We start from the raw sequence: 23,797 nt of genomic DNA, 5'->3' as shown, positions 1-23,797 counted from the left end.
AATCAGTATGGTAATTCACACAGACGTGATATATACCCAGAAGACAATCCTGATAGTATACAACCTTGGAAAGATCCTACGGCACCTGAAGTTGGGTAGATGAAAATGTAACTCAACAAGCACAACAATCACAAGGACCGATACCACTCGGTAATGGAGCAATAAAGTCGCGAAGGGAACAACTACCAAATTCCGACCATACTGTACGTATTGTTGAAGTACATGAACCACCGAATATGACATCTACCAAAAGATTAAATTAGAACTGGTCACCAAAAGCCTTCCTAGGATGACTGGAGAGGATGAGGAGGGCAGGTATCATTTTAAAGTGTATGTACTGAGGTATAATGATGATTTGGATCTAAGGGAGGAACAGACTGAAGAAACACCTTACATTTCGAAAAAGTGTAGACGAATTTTGCAGGCAGCAGTTCAAGCAGTAATAAATGGTACTGAGGTTGAAATTTTGATTGATACTGGAGCAACTATTAGCGTAATGACGCAAGATTGTTTTAAACAAATTAGTTGAGGAGCAAAAGTGCTTGCATTTTCTGTTACTGGATGTACTGTGTCTGGAGCATTTAGTGCGAAAGCGCAAAAGGTCTCAAAGCAGGTGCAAGTCAACATTATAACACAGGGGAAGGGGGGGAGGGGGGGGGGCTTCAATAGAAAGTACCTTCTTGACTGTTCTAAGAATGACTGACCGTACCACATGTTTGGGGTCTAGATTTTTTGTGTAATGCTGGAGCAGTCATCAATTTAAAAGAAGGAACATGTACCTTGGACTCCGAAGGTGGCGTTTTGACAGTCTCTATGATAAAGGGCAAAATAGTCCTGGATCAGTATTGCATAAAGTTAATGGTTAGCTATATCGGTATTGACTATAATTTAGTTGGTGATATTTCCTATATTGAATATACTGGAGAAGAAATAAGTCAAGTGACACTTCAGGAGAAAATCTCCAAATCTGAATACCTATCTGCAAGTCAACGAGAAGATTTGTGTTGCTTGTTAAGTAATTATCATCCCTTATTTAGCAAATGCCCCAGAATAATCAAAGGTTTTGAATACGACATTAAGACATATCCACATGAATCTTTTTGTCGCACTTCCTATTCTCTTCCTTGGTCAAAGAGAGAGGCAGTCAAGAAAGAAATTAACAAAATGTTAGAATGGGGAACTATAGCACCCTCTCATTCTGAATATTGTAGCCCTCTTTTGGTGATCCTCAAAGCGAATGGTGACATCAAATTAGTTCTAGATGCCAGAGAGATAAACAAGATAATCATACCGATACAGACAAGACCTCAGATTTGGAAGAGTTAATTCAGAAATTCTGTGGTGCCCGCTTCCTGACATCCCTTGATATGAGAAGTTCATACTGGCAAACAAAAATCTCTACTGGATCTTGAAAGTATACTGCTTTTATTTTTATGGGCAGAAGTTACAAATTCACTGTTATGCCATTTGGACTAAATATTAGTGGAGGTGTATTTATAACGGCGCTAGACACTGTACTTGGATGAGATTTGCTTGATAGAGTTACCTTGTATGTGGATGACTTATTGATCGCTACCGAAATATGGGAGGACCATCTCAATCTGCTTGAAAATGTATTTGCGAAATTCTTAGAGTATGGAGTAACAGTAAATTTAATGAAATCTAGATTCGCCAGAAGTCAACAGAAGTTCCTAGGACATACAATTACGTCGGACAGTATTATGCTGAATCCTAAGAAAATGAGTGCTATCAAAGAGTGTCCCTATCCTAAAAATAAAAAGGAGTTAAAATCTTTCATGGGATTAGCCTCATTCTTCTGCCGATTTTTGCCTAGTCAATTAATCAGCCGAGAATGTTTATTACAGTTATTGCGAGAACATCATGTGGAAATGGACCCCTGACTGTATGTAGTCAAGCGTTTGACAAAATCTGAGATGCTTTAGTTAACACGCCAATGTTATACCATTTGAAACGTGAACAGGATTTTTGCATTGCCATTGATGCTTTTGAAACAGGCCTAGGCGCTACGCTTTTCCAAATGGATGATCCCCAAAATATGAATACCATTAAGATTATAGGATTCACAACTAGAACACTTTCTAAATGTGAAAGGGCATACTGTACCACAGAGTTAGAGGTACTAGCTGTGGTATGGGCACTTAAAAAGTTTAAATATTTTGACTATGGAAAAAGAATAACCATATTTTGTGACCACAAAGCTTTATCTTATATTTTAACAGGAAGAATGTTTCACTCAAGGTTAACCAGATGTGCCTTGTTACTTCAACAATATAACATTTCAGTGCAAGATATAAAAGGGAAGGACAACGTTGTGGCAGATGCTGTATCTCGTTTACCTAGAAGACAGGATAATGAAGAATTTGAGGAACAGACTTTAGATTTCAAAGTAATGAATCTGTCTATTGCATTTTGTGAGAAACAAATCTCAAAGTTGTGCCACAATATCTCACAGTTGCAAGGACAAGGTCCTGATTGGAAATCTATTCGAGATGTAATCAGCCAGCGAGCTACGAATCATTCTGGTAGTCTATATACTTTACAATCTAATATATTATTTCAAAGAAAACCTCTTGATGAACCATGAAAAGTACACGTTCCAAACGAATATCTGGAATCTTTACTGTGGTATACACATCTCAAGTGGGGATACTTTGGATCTTTAAAATGCAAAGCCAAGTTAGCCGAATATTGCTGCCATCCGAACTTAGAATGCTTGGCTAGTGACATTCTAAATAAATGTACGATTTGCTAGAAAACTAAACCCATCAACTATTACCAAAAAATTGAATTACACCCAATCATACTACACCAACTTTTGACATTGATATACGTACCTATACCACACACCCACATTACAAATGATTCGAGTGGTTATCAGAATTTGAAAGGATTTATAACGACTTGCCTCATACTTCTACAGGATATTCACCCAATCAAGTGGTGTATGGCAAGGATGATTCTCAAGACTGACTAAAGGGATGGCCCCAAATTGAAGGAGACAACCTCACTAAGGAGGACATCTCAAAGAAAGTTTACTTAAATTTACAACGTCAAGCTCAATTACAAAAGGCAAAATTCGATAAAAATGTGAAGAAGGCAGTAACCTATGCTGCTGGAAAAGAAATATTGGTGAGAAACCATCCAAAGGCCTCGATAAAGAAGTAGTTAAATAATAAATGGCAATATTTACATTTCTACAAATGCATTAGGGGGCTTATTTGGAGCAAGGAGGTGCCACAGAAATCCAAGGGAATTATATACCGAACCTACTTTGTCCCCATATTGGCATACGGAAGTGAGACATGGGTAATGCACAAAAGCGACAAAAGTAGAATACAGGCTAGTGAAATGAAGTTCCAGAGGAGCAGGTTGGGTGTAACAAGACGAGACAGATTGTGAAATGTGTATGTGAGGGAAAGACTAAAGGAGGAACCAGTACAGGACAGGACAGAAAAATCAAGACTGCAGTGGTATGGACACATGAAGAGAATGGATGAGGGAAGAATTCCAAAGAGGATGTTTGATCTGCAACTGGAAGGGAAGAGGCCCAGAGGAAGACCAAGAGATAGATGGGTGAAGGGAGTGAAGGAATGTGTGACAAGAAGAGGAGAGAACTGGACGAAGGTGGAAGAGGGGGAATGGTGGAAAGACAGAACACGATGGAGAGGCTTGTGTTCCCGACAGACCCAGCCAGTGGCTGGAAACTGTCCAAGATGATGATGATGATGAATATTTACATACTGGACCATACAGAATAATAAAAGTTCCCCATGAAGGAAGTTATATACTTGCTGACTGTAATTCTGCTGTGCTAAAAGGTTTATTCCACCACACAGAGATAAAGAAATATTATCAATGAGAAGACATGTACCATTTATGAAGATAAAATGAAGGAAAAGAGAATGAGAAGAGTGTTTACCAACAGGACATCGATATTAGACTTGAACCACAGGATGAGCTACAAGATGTATTATTTTGTTCATTATTTTATAGATAGTTACAAGGATTATTTTATTCAATTATTATTAAATATAATGTACGTGTTGTGGCAAACATACCACAATAATATAATTTAAAATGATTAAAATGAAAAAGTTCATAGAAAAGATAATTTCTGAAAAGAAAAAGAAGCAGTTAGTAGATTGAAGAACAAGAGAAAGCAAGATTAACTGACTTCGAGATGGTTAGTTAAGTTTAAAAGAATGCTATCCTAGAGGCATAAGTATTTTATGTTTATGAACTGTTGGAGGAATTTTATATGTATTAATGGTAGAAAGTATATTTCATGTAGGTGTAATGGGCACGATCAAAGCTAAAGGAAATATGAGAAAGAAATGAAAAGGAAGCTGATGTAACTGTCTAATCGACATAATAATTCTGGAAAACATAATAAGAAGAAAACCATGTGTTGAAGACAATGACAGTATGATACAAAACATACAGAAATAATTATTTGATATTCATGATGAACTGACAACCATTATGGTAAGGAAAATGAATAGAAATCTCATGAACGTACAATAGTAGGAAGATGGAAGGACTACAAACGTTGTTGTTGTGGTCTTCAGTCCAGAGACTGGTTTGATGCAGCTCTCCATGCTACTCTATCCTGTGCAATCTTCTTCATCTCCCAGTACCTAATGCGACCTACATCCTTCTGAATCTGCTTAGTGTATTTATCTCTTGGTCTCCCTCAGTGACTTTTACCCTCCACCCTGCCCTTCAATACTAAATTGGTCATCCCTTGATGCCTCAGAACCTATCCTACCAACCGATCCCATCTTCTAGTCAAGTTGGGCCACAAATTTCTCTTCTTCCCAATTCTATTCAATACCTCTTCATTAGTTATGTGATCTAACCATCTAATCTTCAGCGGTCTTCTGTAGCATCACATTTCGAAACCTTCTATTCTCTTCTTGTCCAAACTATTTATCGTCCATGTTTCACTTCCATACATGGTTACACTCCATACAAATACAAGGGTTGTCTGTAAAATAAGGTTCCCATGGTGCTACTGTCCTGAAAAGCACTTTTACGGTGGATCCCATGATTCTGTAGTGTACCTTGGTTCCCCCACTCCAAATCCCCTCCCTAGCAAGCTGCCTCCGGAGCTCAGTCTTGGCTTGGCAGCCGTACGTGATGGATCTCCCCCTCGCTTCGCCTGCCAGGTGTGAGATGTGCTCGGCGATCCGTTTCCTGTCTGCAAAAAACATTGCGCTAGCAGAAATCCCTTTCCAGCTATGTGAAACCTATGGAGACAAGTGTATGAGCGTACAACACGTGCGCAAACGATGCAGAGAGTACAAGAACGGGTGTACTGACATCCATGATGAGGAGCATTCTGGACAGCCACCTGTTTCTGTCGAAACAATCGCAAAAGTGGAGGCAGTGGTGCTCTCAGATCGAAGAGTGATGGTTTGTGAGCTCTCCGAAATGATTCCTGATGTCAGCAAAAACTCTATTGACAAGATTTTGATGGAGCATCTAGGGTATGCTAAGATTTGTGTGAGCTGGGTGCCGAGAATGTTGACCAAAGACCACAAATGTCAATGCGTTGAAGCAGACTCCATCGTCACTGGAGATGAGACTTGGGTGCACTAACGCACAAACGAAACCAAAGAACAGTTCAAACAATGGAAGCACCAAGAGTCACTGAAATCACAAAAATTCAAACAAACGCAAAGTGTCAGCAAAGTGATCACAACAGTGTTTTGGGACAGGAAGGGATTATTGTTGTGCACGTTCTTGCCCACCAGTACAACAGTCAACACTGCTGAGTACTGCGAGACACTGCAAAAATTGCGCTGTGCAATTCAAAACAAGCGAATATATGACATGCAACAAACAAACACTAAAGTTTTTGAACATGAAATATGAAAAAATGAAAAGGGTTTCTCCCTTTAAATACGTGGGGAAATAATATATAAAAAAATAAATGGTCTGGAAAAAGCAGGAAATGAAGTTCATTGTCAGAAAATGGCAACTGCATTCAGATCAACACAAAATATTTATAATAAAAAATCACTTTCTAAATTAAGTTAACTTAGGCATTACAGCACTGTAATCAAACCTAAATGTCTTTATGGAGCAGAAACTTCAATTTTAAGTAGAATGTGGGATATTGGAGAAATTCAAAATAAAGAAAGAAGTACTAGGACCCAAAATTACTTTGAAACTTATAGGCTGAGAAGTAATAAGGAAATAGAAGAATACACAGACATACACAGTGACATGAGAAAACAGAGACTTAAATTTTATCGGCACAGTAAAAGAATGGCACCCACTAGGTTGACAAAACAAATAGTAGAATTCTATGAAAACAGAAGTAAGGTCAAAATGAGCCAATTAAATGGATCGTTGTAACTAAGGAGGATCTTAAAGTAGCCAGTAAAAATCAGGCAGACATTACAGACAGAAAAACGTTCAGACAAAAGATTTTTGATTGGGAAGTTGGTCAGAGGGAAGTTAGAAAACTGACTGGAACACCATGGTCTGCTGAAAGACAGAGACTTCATTCTGAAAGGATGAAACAAATATAGACACACAGGAAGACCAACTATCAAAAGCAACATTGCTGGACTGTACGTGGTCCTACTGGGCCCACACGTGAATAATAATAAAGTCCTCAATACAGTCAATAAATTTCTGTAGGTGTACTTTAGCAGTTTATAAAACTTCGGAGTGTCGTTACAAAGTGACATTCTATGTGGCTTCTCTTTGCATTACAAACAAAGTACTTGTGAACCAAAAGAAATTATGTCTATGGCACTGGGAACAATTCTACTGCATTTCCATTGCAAACTGCAAGCAGATATTAAAATTCCAGAAACACTGTGTGACAATTTAATTTACCTTTCAATAGCATGGCAATAGGTTTGTAGCTAAATGAAAAAATTCTAATGAATACTATTTTCCAAGTAACTAAAATGAGATTTTTTTCTGTTTGTACTTGGGAATATTTAATAAAAATTGTATTTGTGGTAAGTAATCAATTACAGTTCAGAAGCTAGAAGAAAATAAAACAATAAAAACTGACTAACTTAATCCTAACAATACTGACAGGAGGGAAGGATGGTGAATGTGCTAAAGCCCAGCTTCTGTAAATGTTGTAACCTTGTCATGTACTTTATGTTATGAATTTTCAAGGAAAATATTTTTTTAATTTATTTATTTATTTATTTATATACTTGTTCCATAGATCTGTACATGTGAGCAAGTCACTCAGATGTGGAACGTGTCAATATACATAATAAAATACATAGAATAAAGACATTGTTATAGTATTAATAACAGTGCACAAAAGTCATACTTATTAGCTTAAAAACTAGTCAACATAAATGTGAAGATAGCAGTTTCATATTTAGGGCATTATTGCATTTATTTTTTAACCTTGAACAATAATCAAAACTTCCCACTTTGGGTTTAAAAGTGACCCAAAAATGGAAATGAGAAAAACAGGAATTTTTACATTAGGGCAATATTACATTAGTTTAACAGTAAACAGTGTCAAAAAATTTAAAAACATCTTTCAATCTGGGTTTTACTTATTTCTCTGAAAGAATTCCTCTAGTGAATAAAGTGAGGTCTCAAGTAAATAATTTTTCAAGCTACGTTTAAATACTGATGTACTACTCATACTTTTGATGCTGTTGGGTAGGGAATTGAAAATTTCCGTTCCAGCGTACTTTACCCCTTTCTGAATAAGTGTCAAGTTCTTTAACTCACAGTGGAAATCCTCTTTTCTTCTGGTGTTATGTTCATGATGTAGGCAATTCGTTTCATACAGAGTGGGGTTATTTATTATCAAGCACATCAGTGAATATATGTACTGAGATGCTGCTGTCAGTATTTCAAGTCGTTTAAAAAGATTTCAACATGAGGTTCGTGGGGGTACAGCACAAATGATTCTTATTGCTCTTTTTTGTGCTGTGAGGATTTTCTTTGTGGCAGGTGTATTGCCCCAGAAGATGATGCCATAACACGTGACTGAATGAAAATAGCCAAAGTAAGCTGACTTTGAGATGGTAATGTCATTGAAGCGTGACAAAATTCGTAAAGCAAATGTTGCCGACGTCAGCCGTTTTAGTGTTTGTAGAAAGTGATGTAGAAAGTGTCCACGTATACATCTAGGAATTTTGATAAGTACACTTGCTTTATCATCTGATCATTCTGTGTGATAACTATTTCTTTTGGGTTTTTGTGGGTTGTCTGGAACTGGATAAAATTGTTTTTTTTTCAGGTTTATTGAAAGGGAGTTAATACTAAACCAACCCAGAACTTCTTTAAGGATATCATTGACCTCGGATTCTAAGTCAGTAGTTTACACATTATCCACCACAATGCTCGTATCATCAGCGAACATTGTAAATTTACACTGCTTATTGATGGATAAAGGCAGGTCATTAACATATATGAGGAACAGCAAGGGCCCAAGCACTGATCCCAGTGGCACTCCATGCTGCACAATTCCCCACTCAGAGTCCACTATATATTGTGATACACTATCTGAAACATCTAGAATAATCGTCTGCTTCCTATTTTCGAGGTACGATTTTAACCAGTTCCCTACAGGTCCTGTAATTCCATAATGACAGGCCTTCTTGAAGAGTATCTGGTGATCTACACAGTCGAACGCCTTTGATAGGTCGCATAAGACACCAATTGGCAGCCTCTTCCTGTTTATAGACTCTAGAACATCATTTGTGAATGAGAAAATTGCGTTATCTATTGAAACTCCCTTTTGAAAACCAAACTGCTGACTGTTAATGATGTTCAGGTCACCAAGGTGTGCCACAATCCTGTTGTACAGAGCTTTTTCTAGGACTTTTGAAAATGTTGTTAATAGAGAGATAGGGCGATAGTTTGACACATTTGTAGCATCCCCTGCTTTGTACAGGGGCCTGACAACAGAGTATTTCATTCTGTCTGGAAACACTCCTTGTTGCATGGATGTGTTGCAGATGTGAGGCAAAACTTCGGCCACTTCACTACAGCAAGCGTTCAACAGCTTGCTTGAAATATCGTCGATACCAGCAGAATGTTTATTTTTCAAAGACTGTACGATTTTTTTGATTTCATTGGCAGTAATGGGAAGCACACTTATTTGACTGAAAGGTTCTGGAAAATTATTTTTCATTATACAGGCAGCTTTATCTACAGAGCCATGGCAACCTACCTGTGTTGGAACAGTTAAAAAATGTTGGTTAAAGATTTCAGCAATTTCCTCACTATTAGTTATCTCTGAGTTGTCAACAGTTAAAACAATATTTTTGTCTTTGGTGTAGTTTACAGTCCCTGTTTCTCTCTTTATCACATTCCAGATTGTTTTAATTTTATTTTCAGAATTAGTAATTTCAGATGCTATACACATACTTTTAGAGTTTTTAATTACTTTGGCAAGAATTTTACAGTAGAGTTTATAATGTTTTAGCAGAGCAGGGTTGTTAGAAGTCTTTGATGCTATGTAGAGTTGTCTTTTTCTCTGACAGGAAGCTATGATGCCCTTAGTGAGCCATGGTTTTTTTGCAGACCTAGCAGGTTGGACTCTGTATGACTTTTTTTGGAAATACACTTTCAAAGGTACCGGCTATCTCATTTGTGAATAAATTGTATTTTGAATTAGCAGTTTCTGCTAAATAAACAGGTGTCCAGTCAGTATGCTGAAGACATGATCTGAACGTTTGAATAGCTTCCTCACTTATTTTCCTTACTGTTTTCCATCTAAGTGAGGTGTCACTCAGAGGAATTCCCAAGCTGTTGAAAGTAACTTGTTGTCCGTCATGGTCAGACAGACCATTTATAACCATTTCAATATTAATATGGTTGACTTTACTCTGATCAACAAAAACGTTATCAATGAGAGTACTGGAAGAGGTTGTGGTTCTGGTGGGCGAGCTAACCACGGGAACAAGGTTGTACGTGCGCATGAGATTTTCAAACTCCACCTTGCAGGGAGAATTAACCAAGAAATCTATGTTAAAATACCCAACAACAACCGTGCCCCTATTTTTTCTGCTTAAGTACAACAAAAGAGTATCTAATTGTTTAACAAACACTTTAAAATTACCAGATGGTGCCCTGTAAACTGCCACAACTGTTAATCTGGAGACAGTGTCTGGCACCTCTATAGCACATACTTCAAAATGTAGCTCAAAGCAGAATCTTTGTACATCTATTGCCATGAAAAAGACATTGTTTTTTACATATACAGCTACTCCTCCTTTGTCCATATAGTTCCTGCAATAAGACGTTGCCAAAACATAGTTGCGAATAGGGACCACTTCAATACCAGCAGTGATGTGGTGTTCTGTTAGACACAGAATGTGGGCACTGTTTATACCTTTTGTGTCTACTATATTTGCTGTGAACTGATCCAGCTTGCAGTATAGGCCTCTTACGTTCTGATGAAACACTGTTAACTTTTGTTTGTCTTTAATTGTATTGCTGTTTGAGTGAACTTTGGTTTGTGTATTAATTACTTGTTGCAGATTTTTGTTACTGGACCAAATCCTGCTAGAGTTGGCCCAGCTCACTAGTTTCCCTCGTTAGTCTGCTTTCATGATCGTTATTGTTTAGGCGTATTATTTCATGAAAAGCTTTTCCAATGTCTGCTGCTAGTTTATTTTTGCCAAACTGATTTAGATGTAGTCCATGCTTTGTGAAGCAGTGTCTCTCATACCTGTCTGTATCCAGTAGTGTCACATTCGTAAACTTAGTGCAAAAGTGTTTCAGTTTTCTATTGGTTAGGCGAATTTCTCTGTTCACACAAGACCAGTCTGCCAGGTCATATCTCGTGGGCACAGTTGTTAATATTATGTTTGTATGCTGTAATAACTGCAGCAATACGAGTAGCTTTTTAATGAAATAATAAAAAAATTGCAATAAACATCGTTTGCTCCTGCGATTATCGCAACACAGTCTTTTTCCGTGAATTTAGCACATTCTGTGTGTATGTCTTCTACCACATTCACGAATTTTGCTCCTGGTTTAACAATTGCTGATATACACGAACCATCTTGAGCAGAGTTCGACATGCATGTCGAAATATTGCGAGCATGATTGTCTCCAAATATTTTTACGTTATTTTTCTGTTGTGTTTGTTTACGTACGCGATCGGAACTTTTTCTTACCCAACCACGCGTGTTTTGTGTACACGTGTTGCCGTCTACTACAATTTTAGATACACTGTTTTTGTTATTTGAATTATCACTGTTTATCAAGCACTGAACTTTGTCCACTGTTGAGGCTTCTTTATTTACTTGTGGGTTTCCTTTCTTGTATATAAATGTGGCGTCGTCGACGGTTACGTTTTCACGACGTACATAACACCGATCTACACAACACTGTCGAAGCACTACTGTTTTGTAGAACTGTATATCGGTCTTGGAGGACAGCGTATTTCACTTCTGGCACTTCAATATCGGTTTGTAGCATTCTGATCATTTCGTCCTTATTTTTGATAATGTTTGAAAATTTACTTTCACACGCGGCTGCTATGCACGGCTCACAGGTCCACAAACAGTCATCAGTTACGAGTTTTAAGTTGATCTTGCAGCAATTTTCATGAAACCAGTACTTGCAGGTTCTACACTGAATTCCTTTACGAACTTTTCTGTTACACAATTTACAATTACTATTACTTTTATCTTCATAACTGGGAGCTGAACCTACACGTACTTTCTCTTATCGGCGCCATCTTCTGACAGATTCTGTAATAGAGGTGGCAAAAAATAACGTAACTGATAGAAATAACCGGTTACTGAGAAGTAACGGTTACTGCCATAACCGTTCCTCTGATTCTGGCAGTTATTTCAATAACTGTTTAGTGTCAACAGTGCCTCGCGCCATCTGTTGACCGAAGATTGTACTGCGCATTTGGAAGGCGTTCTATAGACCATGGGAATAACTGTGAGACTGCGCGCCATCTGTTGATAAGAACTGTGTACTATTTCGTGGGCCTTCGTTACTTTTAGCATAAACAATTAAATAAAGTTAATGTCCAAGCCGTGGCTGATAGGAGCTGCAGTACAGGCATTAACAAGTACGGTCGTTCCCTTAAGCCACCGCCTTACGTGTTAATTTAGCTTGGACGGGTAGTACAAGGAAAGTTACTTAGGAATTCGAGCGACTATGGAAATAACTGTCAGAGACCAGTATTCTCCTCTGGCAGTTATCGTTATTGGCTCGTAGTTCTAGTTCTCTGGTAGTTATCGGGCTACCACCACAGATAACCTGGCAGCTGGTAACGGAATAACTGTGTGTGTAGACGTTCCTGACTCGGTGACTCCAGTTAAAGGTCGTAGTTCCAGGTGATATTTCCAGAGAGGATAGTAACTGGAGCGAACAAATATTTTCGTACTGCTACGGAAATAGCCGCTGGCCATCGCGAATGACAAATAACATGTCAGAAAGTATAACATAATACAGTGGAATATAATAATTATTATCCTCATCATTTGTCAGGAGATTGTCAAAATATGTGAATATATCACAGTAACTGCTAATATTTACAGAATTGGTACACTGACAGAATAAAACACAGTTACGTACTTTTAATAAATTTATCGTGCACAGAATACCCGATCTTGACTATTGCAACCAAGTGCTGTCAAAACTGAAATATAGCAGAATTTTTACCTAAGCTGGTCTATCAGTCTCTGTTACGATATTCATCTACAGAGTAGAAGGAGGGGTCAGTGGAAGCGTCTGATTCCACCCGTCTGCTTCGACGTAAAGGTGTTGTGGTGTGTGAATGTCATTACGGCACGGTGTTTATGAGTTGGTTTTTGTGTGTCTGTGTGTGTGTGGGGGGGGGGGGGGGCTGTCGATCTAGGTTGCAGTGCCGGAATTTGCTGGTGGTAATTAATTTTTTTTTTTTCTAGCTGTGATGTTTTGTGTATTTATGAAGTATTGAATGTGATTTAATTTATGTAGGGATGATTGATTTGTGGACTTTTGGGATTGTGGTTTTATTTTTCGCAGTTGTAGGTGTTGTTTTTTTGGCATCAGTAGCTGTGATGGACCTATATAGGTCACCGGAAATGACCGATTCCCATTTTCATAGTTGTGTGTGTTGATGTTTTAGTATCGTCATCTGAGGTTGACCTATGTAGGTCAAGGGAAATGTCTGATTCCAATTTTCGTACTGTTAGTTGTGGGTATTGGTGTTTTGGTATGGTCACCTATAGTTGACCTATATTGTTCAAGGGAAGTGTCCGATTCCTGCAGATTTTTGTTGGTGTAGCGGAATGCTGTATTTTTTTTCTTTTTGTTCTTCATTTTGTGTTTTGGGATCATGGTGTGTTTTTTTTACTAGCTTGTCCTCACCCTAAAACCCCCAACTTCCCGCAGTTGTCCCATTGGTTTGATTGTATTTTTGGTGGGAAATGTTATTGTATTATTTATATGTAACTTCGTGTTTGTTGCCATGTGTATGTAGTGACGTCATAGACACTTAAAATAGCCATTTCCGGCATATTGATGACGGGTGGAATCAGACACTTCTGTATCAAATAGTCTTTCAAACACACTGTAAACCGTGCCTTATCTGAAACCAAGTTTTTAATGGTTGCTGACTTGCTGGCAGTTTATTGAAAATGCATGTTCCTGAATATTGGACCCCTTTTGGACCAAGGTAACTAATTTTAGGTCTTTATGTAGATTGCTGTTTCCATTTCTAGTACTGATATTATGTATTAAGCTATTGGTTGGAAATACTTGAAACAAACTTCATAAAGGAATAAATATACTAGGAAGCTGTGGTTAGAATACAAAGTTCCTTGAACAGGTTCCTACATGATGTTCTTGAATTGATACCACAAACTATTTTTATTACACGTTTTACATGCGAAAAACTTTTGCTACGTTTGATAAGTTACCACAGAATATGCTCCCTTATGAAATAATAGAACGAAAAAATGTTTTATGCCCTTCCCAACTGAATTTATTATCGAGTTGTAGTCCCAGAAATGTAACACTGTCAACCTTTTCGATCTGCATGTCTTCATATGTTATAAACATGCTGTCGCTGGAGAAATCGAGCAGTTTGCAAATCTGACATAAAACTTGGATTAGCGTACTCACACTTTCCCCAATACGACTAGCTTTTACAGCACAGGAGTAAACGAATATGTCACATTACGTATATTTTTTGTTGTATTATAAGGCTGTACACTTTATTCTATTATGCGAGCAGCACAAGAAATTAAGCTTCGAATTTAACCTACAGTACTCAGTTTACATATTACTTCATACTTAAAAACGCACGTTGTTAACATTTTACTTAAACAGTGCTTTGGCGAAGTTCCGCGTACTTTCTGTCGCAGCTGCGAAGATAATATTTCTAATAGCGACCGATAACCTACAAACATATAATATGAAACACTAATAATCGTTCTAACATCAACTAAAATGTACCCGGAGTTAATAAGCTAAGGTTATGACACGATTCATGCGACATTCCTGCTATTTCACACTACTCGCAGTTACACTGATAACTAAACTGATGGATTCCAACTATGTCGTTATTTAACTGTCGGAGTTATCGGTATTCGCTAGCGAAAAATAACTTGGCAGTTATTAATAACCGTTACCGATAACGGTTATCAAAGAATAACTGGAACTGTGATAACGGTTACTCCAGAATAACCGTTTGGCCCACCTCTATTCTGTAATCATTTTAATTTTTTTTTATTTAAACTTAATCCAAAATCCAATAATTTAAGTCTTAACTGAGGTGTGATGTTAGGAAGAATTCCAGTTACACATGGTAAAATTGTTGTTTGTTAAAATATGATTGGTTTCGCAGCTTCAAGCCGCATCATCAGGTGAACCTACACAGTAGAAAGTAAAGTTCAGTGTTGCCACATTTTGTGGATATTAAAATTAATAAACGAATGTCTAAAATATACTCACACCATTAAAAGATCATTGGCATACCCATCACTCCTAGTCAAAATTTACTATTCAGAGAATATCGTCAATATTATGATGAACGAAAGGTAAAGATGATGTGCTCACCATAATATTATTAATTTTAATATCCCTAAAATGTGGTGACACTGTATTTACTTTTTTACACAAAACTGGTTATGTTTTAATAAATAACTATTTTACTAGCTGTAAGCAGAGTTCTTCCTAACATCGTGTCTTTCAACAGCTGCAGTTGTCCAGAATATAAAATAGTTTGTGCTGACTGAGGTGATCATAAAGCATCCCCTTCACCCTTCCCTTAGTAGTTGATGCAACTTTTCACAATGAATGTCATACTCAATATTTTCAGATTCTGGAACCTACTTACACATTAGTGTCTCTTTAAAAATGTTGTTGTTAATAAAAGTAAGCAACAGTTAGTGTGCCATTTTATGCACTTGTAAACTCCCCTGGTCCATCCCCCCATCCCCACCCCTCCTCAGTCAGTAGTATACACTACAGAAAATGCACTGGTTTTGTTAGGTTTAAAGAGGAATGATGATATTACTACAAAACTCTGTCTTTCACTTTTTTAAATTATTTTTTGAGTGACCTTCACATGAGATTCACTAGCTTTGGATGTGCGTAGTAATACCTCAGATGCTGCCTAAAATAAGCAGAAGCACTCTCTATTGGGATCAGTAATAACCACATATCCAACCGAGTTAATGGGCCACTTCCAGGATTCGGGGAGGTGAGCCTGTGACAGATTAACGATGGGAGCTGGTGATCTAGGCAGCCTGGATCTGGGTTTTAGGTAGTTTTGCCACATCTAATAGGCAAATACTGGGCTGGTACCCACATCTCCCTTCAGATATGCCATTCCCAAACATTCAGAAAACATAGAACACATAGAAAATGTTGTGGGGAAGGCTAACCAAAGACCGCATTTTATTGGCAGGACACTTAGAAAATGTAACAGACCTACTAAGGAGACTGCCTACACTACGCTTGTCCGTCTTCTTTTAGAATACTGCTGCGCAGTGTCGGATCCTTACCAGATAGGACTGACGGAGCACATCGAAAAAGTTCAAAGAAAGGCAGCACGTTTTGTATTATCGTGGAACATGGGAGAGAGTGTCACAGAAATGATGCAGGATTTGGGATTGACGCCATTAAAAGAAAAGAGTTTTTCGTTGCGACGGAATCTTCTCATGAAATTCCTATCACCAACTTTTTCCTCCAAACGCGAAAATATTTTGTTGACACCGACTTACATATGGAGGAACAATCACCAAGATAAAATAAGGGAAATCAGAGCTCGTACAGAATGATACAGGTGTTCATTCTTTCTGCGCACTATACGAGATTGGAATAATAGAGAACTGTGATGGTGGTTTGAGGAACCCTCTGCCAGGCACTTAAATGTGATTTGCAGAGTATCCATGTAGATGTAGATAAATTCTCACACTTCTACATGAGATTTACTCTGGACGCTGATGGGGTACACACATTCTGTTCAATATGATCAGTAATGCCAAGTACACATCTTCAGCAGAGCACAGCATTTTATTGTGGCACAAGGTTTTTATGTCAATTGGATGTGAATAAATGTCTCTGCAATATCCTTTCTTCCAGGAGTGTTAGTCTTGCAAGTTCTGCAGCAGAGATTCTGTGAAGTTTGTAAGGTAGAGGAGGTGCTGGTGCACGTAAAGCTGTGAGGATGGGTTGTGAGTCGTGTTTGGGTAGCTCAGTCGGTAAAGCAATTGCCTATGAAACGCAAAGGTCCCGAGTTTGAATCTTGGTCTGGCACACACTTTTAATCTGCCTGGAAGTTTCATATCAGCACATACTATGCTGCAGAGTGAAAATTTCATTCTGAATGTGATTCTCTGCAACTCTGGATGTTTATTATTGTCCAAAAAGTTGCTCACTCCTTCTTTATATGAAACCCAAGCCTTTTTCTCCATGAATTTATTGCACTTCTAAACAAATTGTCTTTTATTAAATTTCTGATCTGTGGCCCCACAAAATCTCTTCTTTAAGTTTCTCAAAAGGTACTTTTGGGAATCTTGTTATCAAGTACAGGAACCTGTCACCATCTGTTGAAAGTGCTTTCGTGAACTATTTCATTAATTCAGCTTGACGTGAAGTGGAGGTAACAGTGTGTTGCTTGATTGAACAACTGGTTCCTTTATTATATTCTCTGACCTGGCTTGAAGGGTTTTCTTTTGGGCCAGTTAGTTATCTTCTAAAGCTTGTCTTTGGCTCAACTGTCCTATTCACAAATGAAACCTGGAATTTTTGTATACCCTGATTGTTGACCAAGTAAAATGCCAGTTACTTTCAAATCCTCACATATTGTCCATAAATTTTTTTTTCATATTTCACGAAATTTAAAACAGTTTTGAGGTTTTTGTATGCCTCCTTAAGTTGTACTGAATGGGCATCAGCTACTGAGCCAAACAAATTTCCATCCATTATGTAAAAATGCACCTTCCAATTTACATTTTGACAATTCTATATACAACCTCCACTGATTTGGATCATACATGACATTAAAGAAATCCAATAAACCCTCAATGTTACAACAACAAAAACCATATGGTTTTCTTTAAAGGATTTTTATTAATTCCTTTTCTCTGTTTGTGTACCATGAGAATGATACTCCAGGTAGTAGATATTTTGTTTTCAGTCTTGACCCAAGAATTTTGGCGGCAACTTCTGTCAGATTCAAGTCACAAGGTAAATCATTTAGTTCTTTTTGGCTGAAAAAGTTTGGTGCAGAATCTTCTACCAGATTTTAATCACCACCATTATTGTACTCATTTTCTGAGCTGCTCCTGCTGCAAATCTTCAAGAATGGTAGTTGTAAATGGTATAGACAGAGATTCACTATGTGTACCTGTTCATATGACTGTATAAATGTTGTTGTTGTTGTTGTGGTCTTCAGTCCTGAGACTGGTTTGATGCAGCTCTCCATGCTACTCTATCCTGTGCAAGCTTTTTCATCTCCCAGTACCTACTGCAACCTACATCTTACTGAATCTGCTTAGTGTATTCATCTCTTGGTCTCCCTCTACGATTTTTACCCTCCACGCTGCCCTCCAATACTAAATTGGTGATCCCTTGATGCCTCAGAACATGTCCTACCAACCGATCCCTTCTTCTGGTCAAGTTGTGCCACAAACTTCTCTTCTCCCCAATCCTATTCAATACTTCCTCATTAGTTATGTGATCTACCCATCTAATCTTCAGCATTCTTCTGTAGCACCACATTTCGAAAGCTTCTATTCTCTTCTTGTCCAAACTATTTATCGTCCATGTTTCACTTCCATACATGGCTACACTCCATACGAATACTTTCAGAAATGACTTCCTGACACTTAAATCAATACTGGATGTTAACAAATTTCTCTTCTTCAGAAACGCTTTCCTTGCCATTGCCAGCCTACATTTTATATCCTCTCTACTTCGACCATCATCAGTTATTTTGCTCCCCAAATAGCAAAACTCCTTTACTACTTTAAGTGCCTCATTTCCTAATCTAATTCCCTCAGCATCACCCGACTTAATTAGACTACATTCCATTATCCTTGTTTTGCTTTTGTTGATGTTCATCTTATATCCTCCTTTCAAGACACTGTCCATTCCATTCAACTGCTCTTCCAAGTCCTTTGCTGTCTCTGACAGAATTACAATGTCATCGGCGAACCTCAAAGTTTTTACTTCTTCTCCATGAATTTTAATACCTACTCCGAATTTTTCTTTTGTTTCCTTTACTGCTTGCTCAATATACAGATTGAACAACATCGGGGAGAGGCTACAACCCTGTCTTACTCCCTTCCCAACCACTGCTTCCCTTTCATGTCCCTCGACTCTTATAACTGCCATCTGGTTTCTGTACAAATTGTAAATAGCCTTTCGCTCCCTGTATTTTACCCCTGCCACCTTCAGAATTTGAAAGAGAGTATTCCAGTCAACATTGTCAAAAGCTTTCTCTAAGTCTACAAATGCTAGAAACGTAGGTTTGCCTTTCCTTAATCTTTCTTCTAAGATAAGTCGTAAGGTCAGTATTGCCTCACGTGTTCCAGTGTTTCTACGGAATCCAAACTGATCTTCCCCGAGGTTGGCTTCTACTAGTTTTTCCATTCGTCTGTAAAGAATTCGTGTTAGTATTTTGCAGCTGTGACTTATTAAGCTGATAGTTCGGTAATTTTCACATCTGTCAACACCTGCTTTCTTTGGGATTGGAATTATTATATTCTTCTTGAAGTCTGAGGGTATTTCGCCTGTTTATACATCTTGCTCACCAGATGGTAGAGTTTTGTCAGGACTGGCTCTCCCACGGCCGTCAGTAGTTCCAATGGAATATTGTCTACTCCGGGGGCCTTGTTTCGACTCAGGTCTTTCAGTGCTCTGTCAAACTCTTCACGCAGTATCATATCTCCCATTTCATCTTCATCTACATCCTCTTCCATTTCCATAATATTGTCCTCAAGTACATCGCTCTTGTATAGACCCTCTATATACTCCTTCCACCTTTCTGCTTTGCCTTCTTTGCTTAGAACTGGGTTTTCATCTGAGCTCTTGATATTCATACAAGTCGTTCTCTTATCTCCAAAGGTCTCTTTAATTTTCCTATAGGCGGTATCTATCTTACCCCTAGTGAGACAGGCCTCTACATCCTTACATTTGTCCTCTAGCCATCCCTGCTTAGCCATTTTGCACTTCCTGTCGATCTCATTTTTGAGACGTTTGTATTCCTTTTTGCCTGTTTCACTTACTGCATTTTTATATTTTCTCCTTTCATCAATTAAATTCAATATTTCTTCTGTTACCCAAGGATTTCTACTAGCCCTCGTCTTTTTACCTACTTGATCCTCTGCTGCCTTCACTACTTCATCCCTCAAAGCTACCCATTCTTCTTCTACTGTATTTATTTCCCCCATTCCTGTCAATTGCTCCCTTATGCTCTCCCTGAATCTCTGTACAACCTCTGGTTCTTTTAGTTTATCCAGGTCCCATCTCCTTAAATTCCCACCTTTTTGCAGTTTCTTCAGTTTTAATCTACAGGTCATAACCAATAGATTGTGGTCAGAGTCCACATCTGCCCCTGGAAATGTCTTACAATTTAAAACCTGGTTCCTAAATCTCTGTCTTACCATTATATAATCTATCTGATACCTTTTAGTATCTCCAGGGTTCTTCCATGTATACAACCTTCTTTCATGATTCTTAAACCAAGTGTTAGTTATGATTATGTTGTGCTCTGTGCAAAATTCGACCAGGCGGCTTCCTCTTTCATTTCTGTCCCCCAATCCATATTCACCTACTATGTTTCCTTCTCTCCCATTTCCTACACTCGAATTCCAGTCACCCATGACTATTAAATTTTCGTCTCCCTTCACAATCTGAATAATTTCTTTTATTTCATCATACATTTCTTCAATTTCTTCGTCATCTGCAGAGCTAGTTGGCATATAAACTTGTACTACTGTAGTAGGCATGGGCTTCGTATCTATCTTGGCCACAATAATGCGTTCACTATGCTGTTTGTAGTAGCTTACCCGCATTCCTATTTTCCTATTCATTATTAAACCTACTCCTGCATTACCCCTATTTGATTTTGTGTTTATAACCCTGTAGTCACCTGACCAGAAGTCTTGTTCCTCCTGCCACCGAACTTCACTAATTCCCACTATATCTAACTTCAACCTATCCATTTCCCTTTTTAAATTTTCTAACCTACCTGCCCGATTAAGGGATCTGACATTCCACGCTCCGATCCGTAGAACGCCAGTTTTCTTTCTCCTGATAACAACATCCTCTTGAGTAGTCCCCGCCCGGAGATCCGAATGGGGGACTATTTTACCTCCGGAATATTTTACCCAAGAGGACGCCATCATCATGTAATCATACAGTAAAGCTGCATGCCCTCGGGAAAAATTACGGCTGTAGTTTCCCCTTGCTTTCAGCCGTTCGCAGTACCAGCACAGCAAGGCCGTTTTGGTTATTGTTACAAGGCCAGATCAGTCAATCATCCAGACTGTTGCCCTTGCAACTACTGAAAAGGCTGCTGCCCCTCTTCAGGAACCACACGTTTGTCTGGCCTCTCAACAGATACCCCTCCGTTGTGGCTGCACCTACGGTACGGCTATCTGTATCGCTGAGGCACGCAAGCCTCCCCACCAACGGCAAGGTCCATGGTTCATGGGGGGGGGGGGGGGGGGGGGGGGGGGGTATAAATGTTAGGATATTTTATATTGTTATAGCAAGAACAAACACAATTTATGGAACATAGTATTTAAATAGCAACACGTAAGATACAGGTTGTACATAGCACTGAACACACTGACTCGTTAACAGTAATACATCATAAAGAATAGGCCGAGCACTCTTTTTCAATCTCTTAAATAATGCTGTTTCTTTATCGGCTCACCAGAGCGCACCAGGGGTCCAACCCAGGTGACCTCTATAAGTGGGCCTGTGAACTGTTTGGATGTACTCTCTCTGAAATTTCATGTGTCACCCCCCCCCCCACCCCTTCTAGGAGGTGGGAAAATGAGATGCATACAAGGCACAGAAAAAAGCATGGTGAAAAAAAGTGCTGGTACTGGAAAAACACTGGTACCACGCAAAAAACTGAGAGAAAGAAATGAAGAGAGACAGAGAGAGAGAGAGAGAGAGAGAGAGAGAGAGAGAGAGAGAGAGAGAGAGAGAGAGAGAACACTGATCTCACAAGGCACTGAGATTATGAGTCACAGAAAACATCAATGACAGCACTGATTTATATTTCATCACCTGACCATGGTGGCTGCTGCAACGTATGACAGGCAGGCACCGGTAAGTAGGGACGGAAGTGATGAGGGGACAGGGGCTGCACCAGTGATGGGAGTCGAGGAGTGGAGGGTGGAGGCAGGAAACCCAAACAGTGATCTGTCAGGCTGCAATGCAAACAGGACCATCTGCAGCACCGGCAGAGGAGGTGGCGGGACCTCGGGTACAGGCCCCGCCATGTGCGGCCGCAGGTGGTCAGGAGTACAGGTGTGCAGATGACACACAGGCGCTCGATAAAAGTAGGAACCCAAAAAGATGCACCTAGCTGGAACCATCACGGAGCTGGTGACACTGGGAGATGTGGTGCTGGATGGAGCAGATGACGGATGGTCCATGGTTGGCTTCCAGGTTGCAGCTCCACCGAGCTCTTGTTCCTCACCAGAGTGAAATGTTACAAACTCAAAAAACGGTCTAACTTCAGGGGACCTGCCAAACACATACATCCACATCTGAGTTTTAAACATCCGAACCATGCATTTGGCTTCATCATTAGATTTAGGATGAAAGGGGGGGAGCTGTGAGATGGCGAACATCACTAACCTGACAATAAGATGCAAATTCTCGAGAAAAAAACTGGTAGCCATTATTAATAACCACGATATACAGAAGTCCCTCAAGTGAAAAAATCTTAGACATGGTCAAAAAAGTGGCCGCAACAGAAGTTGACGAACAACATGCAGTAGGGGAACTTGGAATAGGTGTCCACCACAATGAGGCCCCAGTAAAATTGACATGTAGATGCTCCCATGGGTGCTGTGGTGTCGGCCAGGGGTAAAAAGACACCTGCAGGGCCATCTGTCACTGAAAACTGAGAGTGCAAGAAGCGATAAATCACATACTGTTCTCATGATGTCCAGCCAATACACATGCCAGTGGGGCAAAGCTTTGGTGTGAGAGGTCCCCCAACAACCGAAATGCAGAAGCCGCAGTACAGTACGGCATAAGGAAGCAGGACTCACATCCCAGGGTGAAGTGTCCTTATAGCTAACAGAAGAACCATGTCAAACACAGAAAGGCTGTGCTTGAGGGAGAAGTAATTACGCAAGGGATTCGAGGCACGGTCCACGGTTTTTTCTGGTCAACTGTGCTGCATAAACAGGGTGTATACAAGGACAAGGAAAAAAATTCCCAGATATCCCATTTAAAAAATATACTTTTTCCTGGGCGAAAATACACTTTTTCCGTGCTAAAAGTGACAGTAGGTTTTCCATAGATTTTTCCTTTAGAAATGTAACATTTATTAGTCCTTTGAATGGATATATTTCATACACTAGCATAGAGCTTACCAGAAAAAAAAACGAGGGAGAGAAGTTTTGGAAAGATCTTTGATGTGCAGCAACATATATGCTGCATATTTTCGTATTACGAATGTATAAATTCGAATTGCACCAAACACTGACACTGAATTGTTGAGTGTTTATGGAAAAAGTTTAAGGCAATTGTAAAATGCGTTTTAGACAGGTACGTGCCGAGTAAAACTGTGAGGGACAGGAAAAACCCACCGTGGTTCAACAACGAAGTTAGGAAGCTACTGCGAAAGCAAAGAGAGCTTCACTGCAAGTTTAAACACAGCCAAAACCTCTCAGACAAACAGAACCTAAACGATGTCAAAGTTAGCATAAGGAGGGCTATGCGTGAAGCGTTCAGTGACTTCAAAAGTAAAATTCTATGTACCAACTTGACAGAAAATCCTAGGAAGTTCTGGTCTTACGTTAAATCAGTAAGTGGCTCAAAACAGCATATCCAGACACTCCGGGATGATGATGGCATTGAAACAGAGGATGACACACGTAAATCTGAAATACTAAACACCTTTTTCCAAAGCTGTTTCACAGAGGAAGACCGCACTGCAGTTCTTTCTCTAAATCCTCGCACAAACGAAAAAATGGCTTACATCGAAGTAAGTGTCCAAGGAATAGAAAAGCAACTGGAATCACTCAACAGAGGAAAGTCCACTGGACCTGACGGGATACCAATTCGTTTCTACACAAAGTACGCGAAAGAACTTGCCCCCCTTCTGACAGCC

The sequence above is a fragment of the Schistocerca piceifrons genome, chromosome 4 (assembly GCF_021461385.2).
Source record: "Schistocerca piceifrons isolate TAMUIC-IGC-003096 chromosome 4, iqSchPice1.1, whole genome shotgun sequence".
In the NCBI taxonomy this organism is placed as follows: Eukaryota; Metazoa; Arthropoda; class Insecta; order Orthoptera; family Acrididae; genus Schistocerca; species Schistocerca piceifrons.
This window is presented reverse-complemented; position numbering follows the sequence as displayed.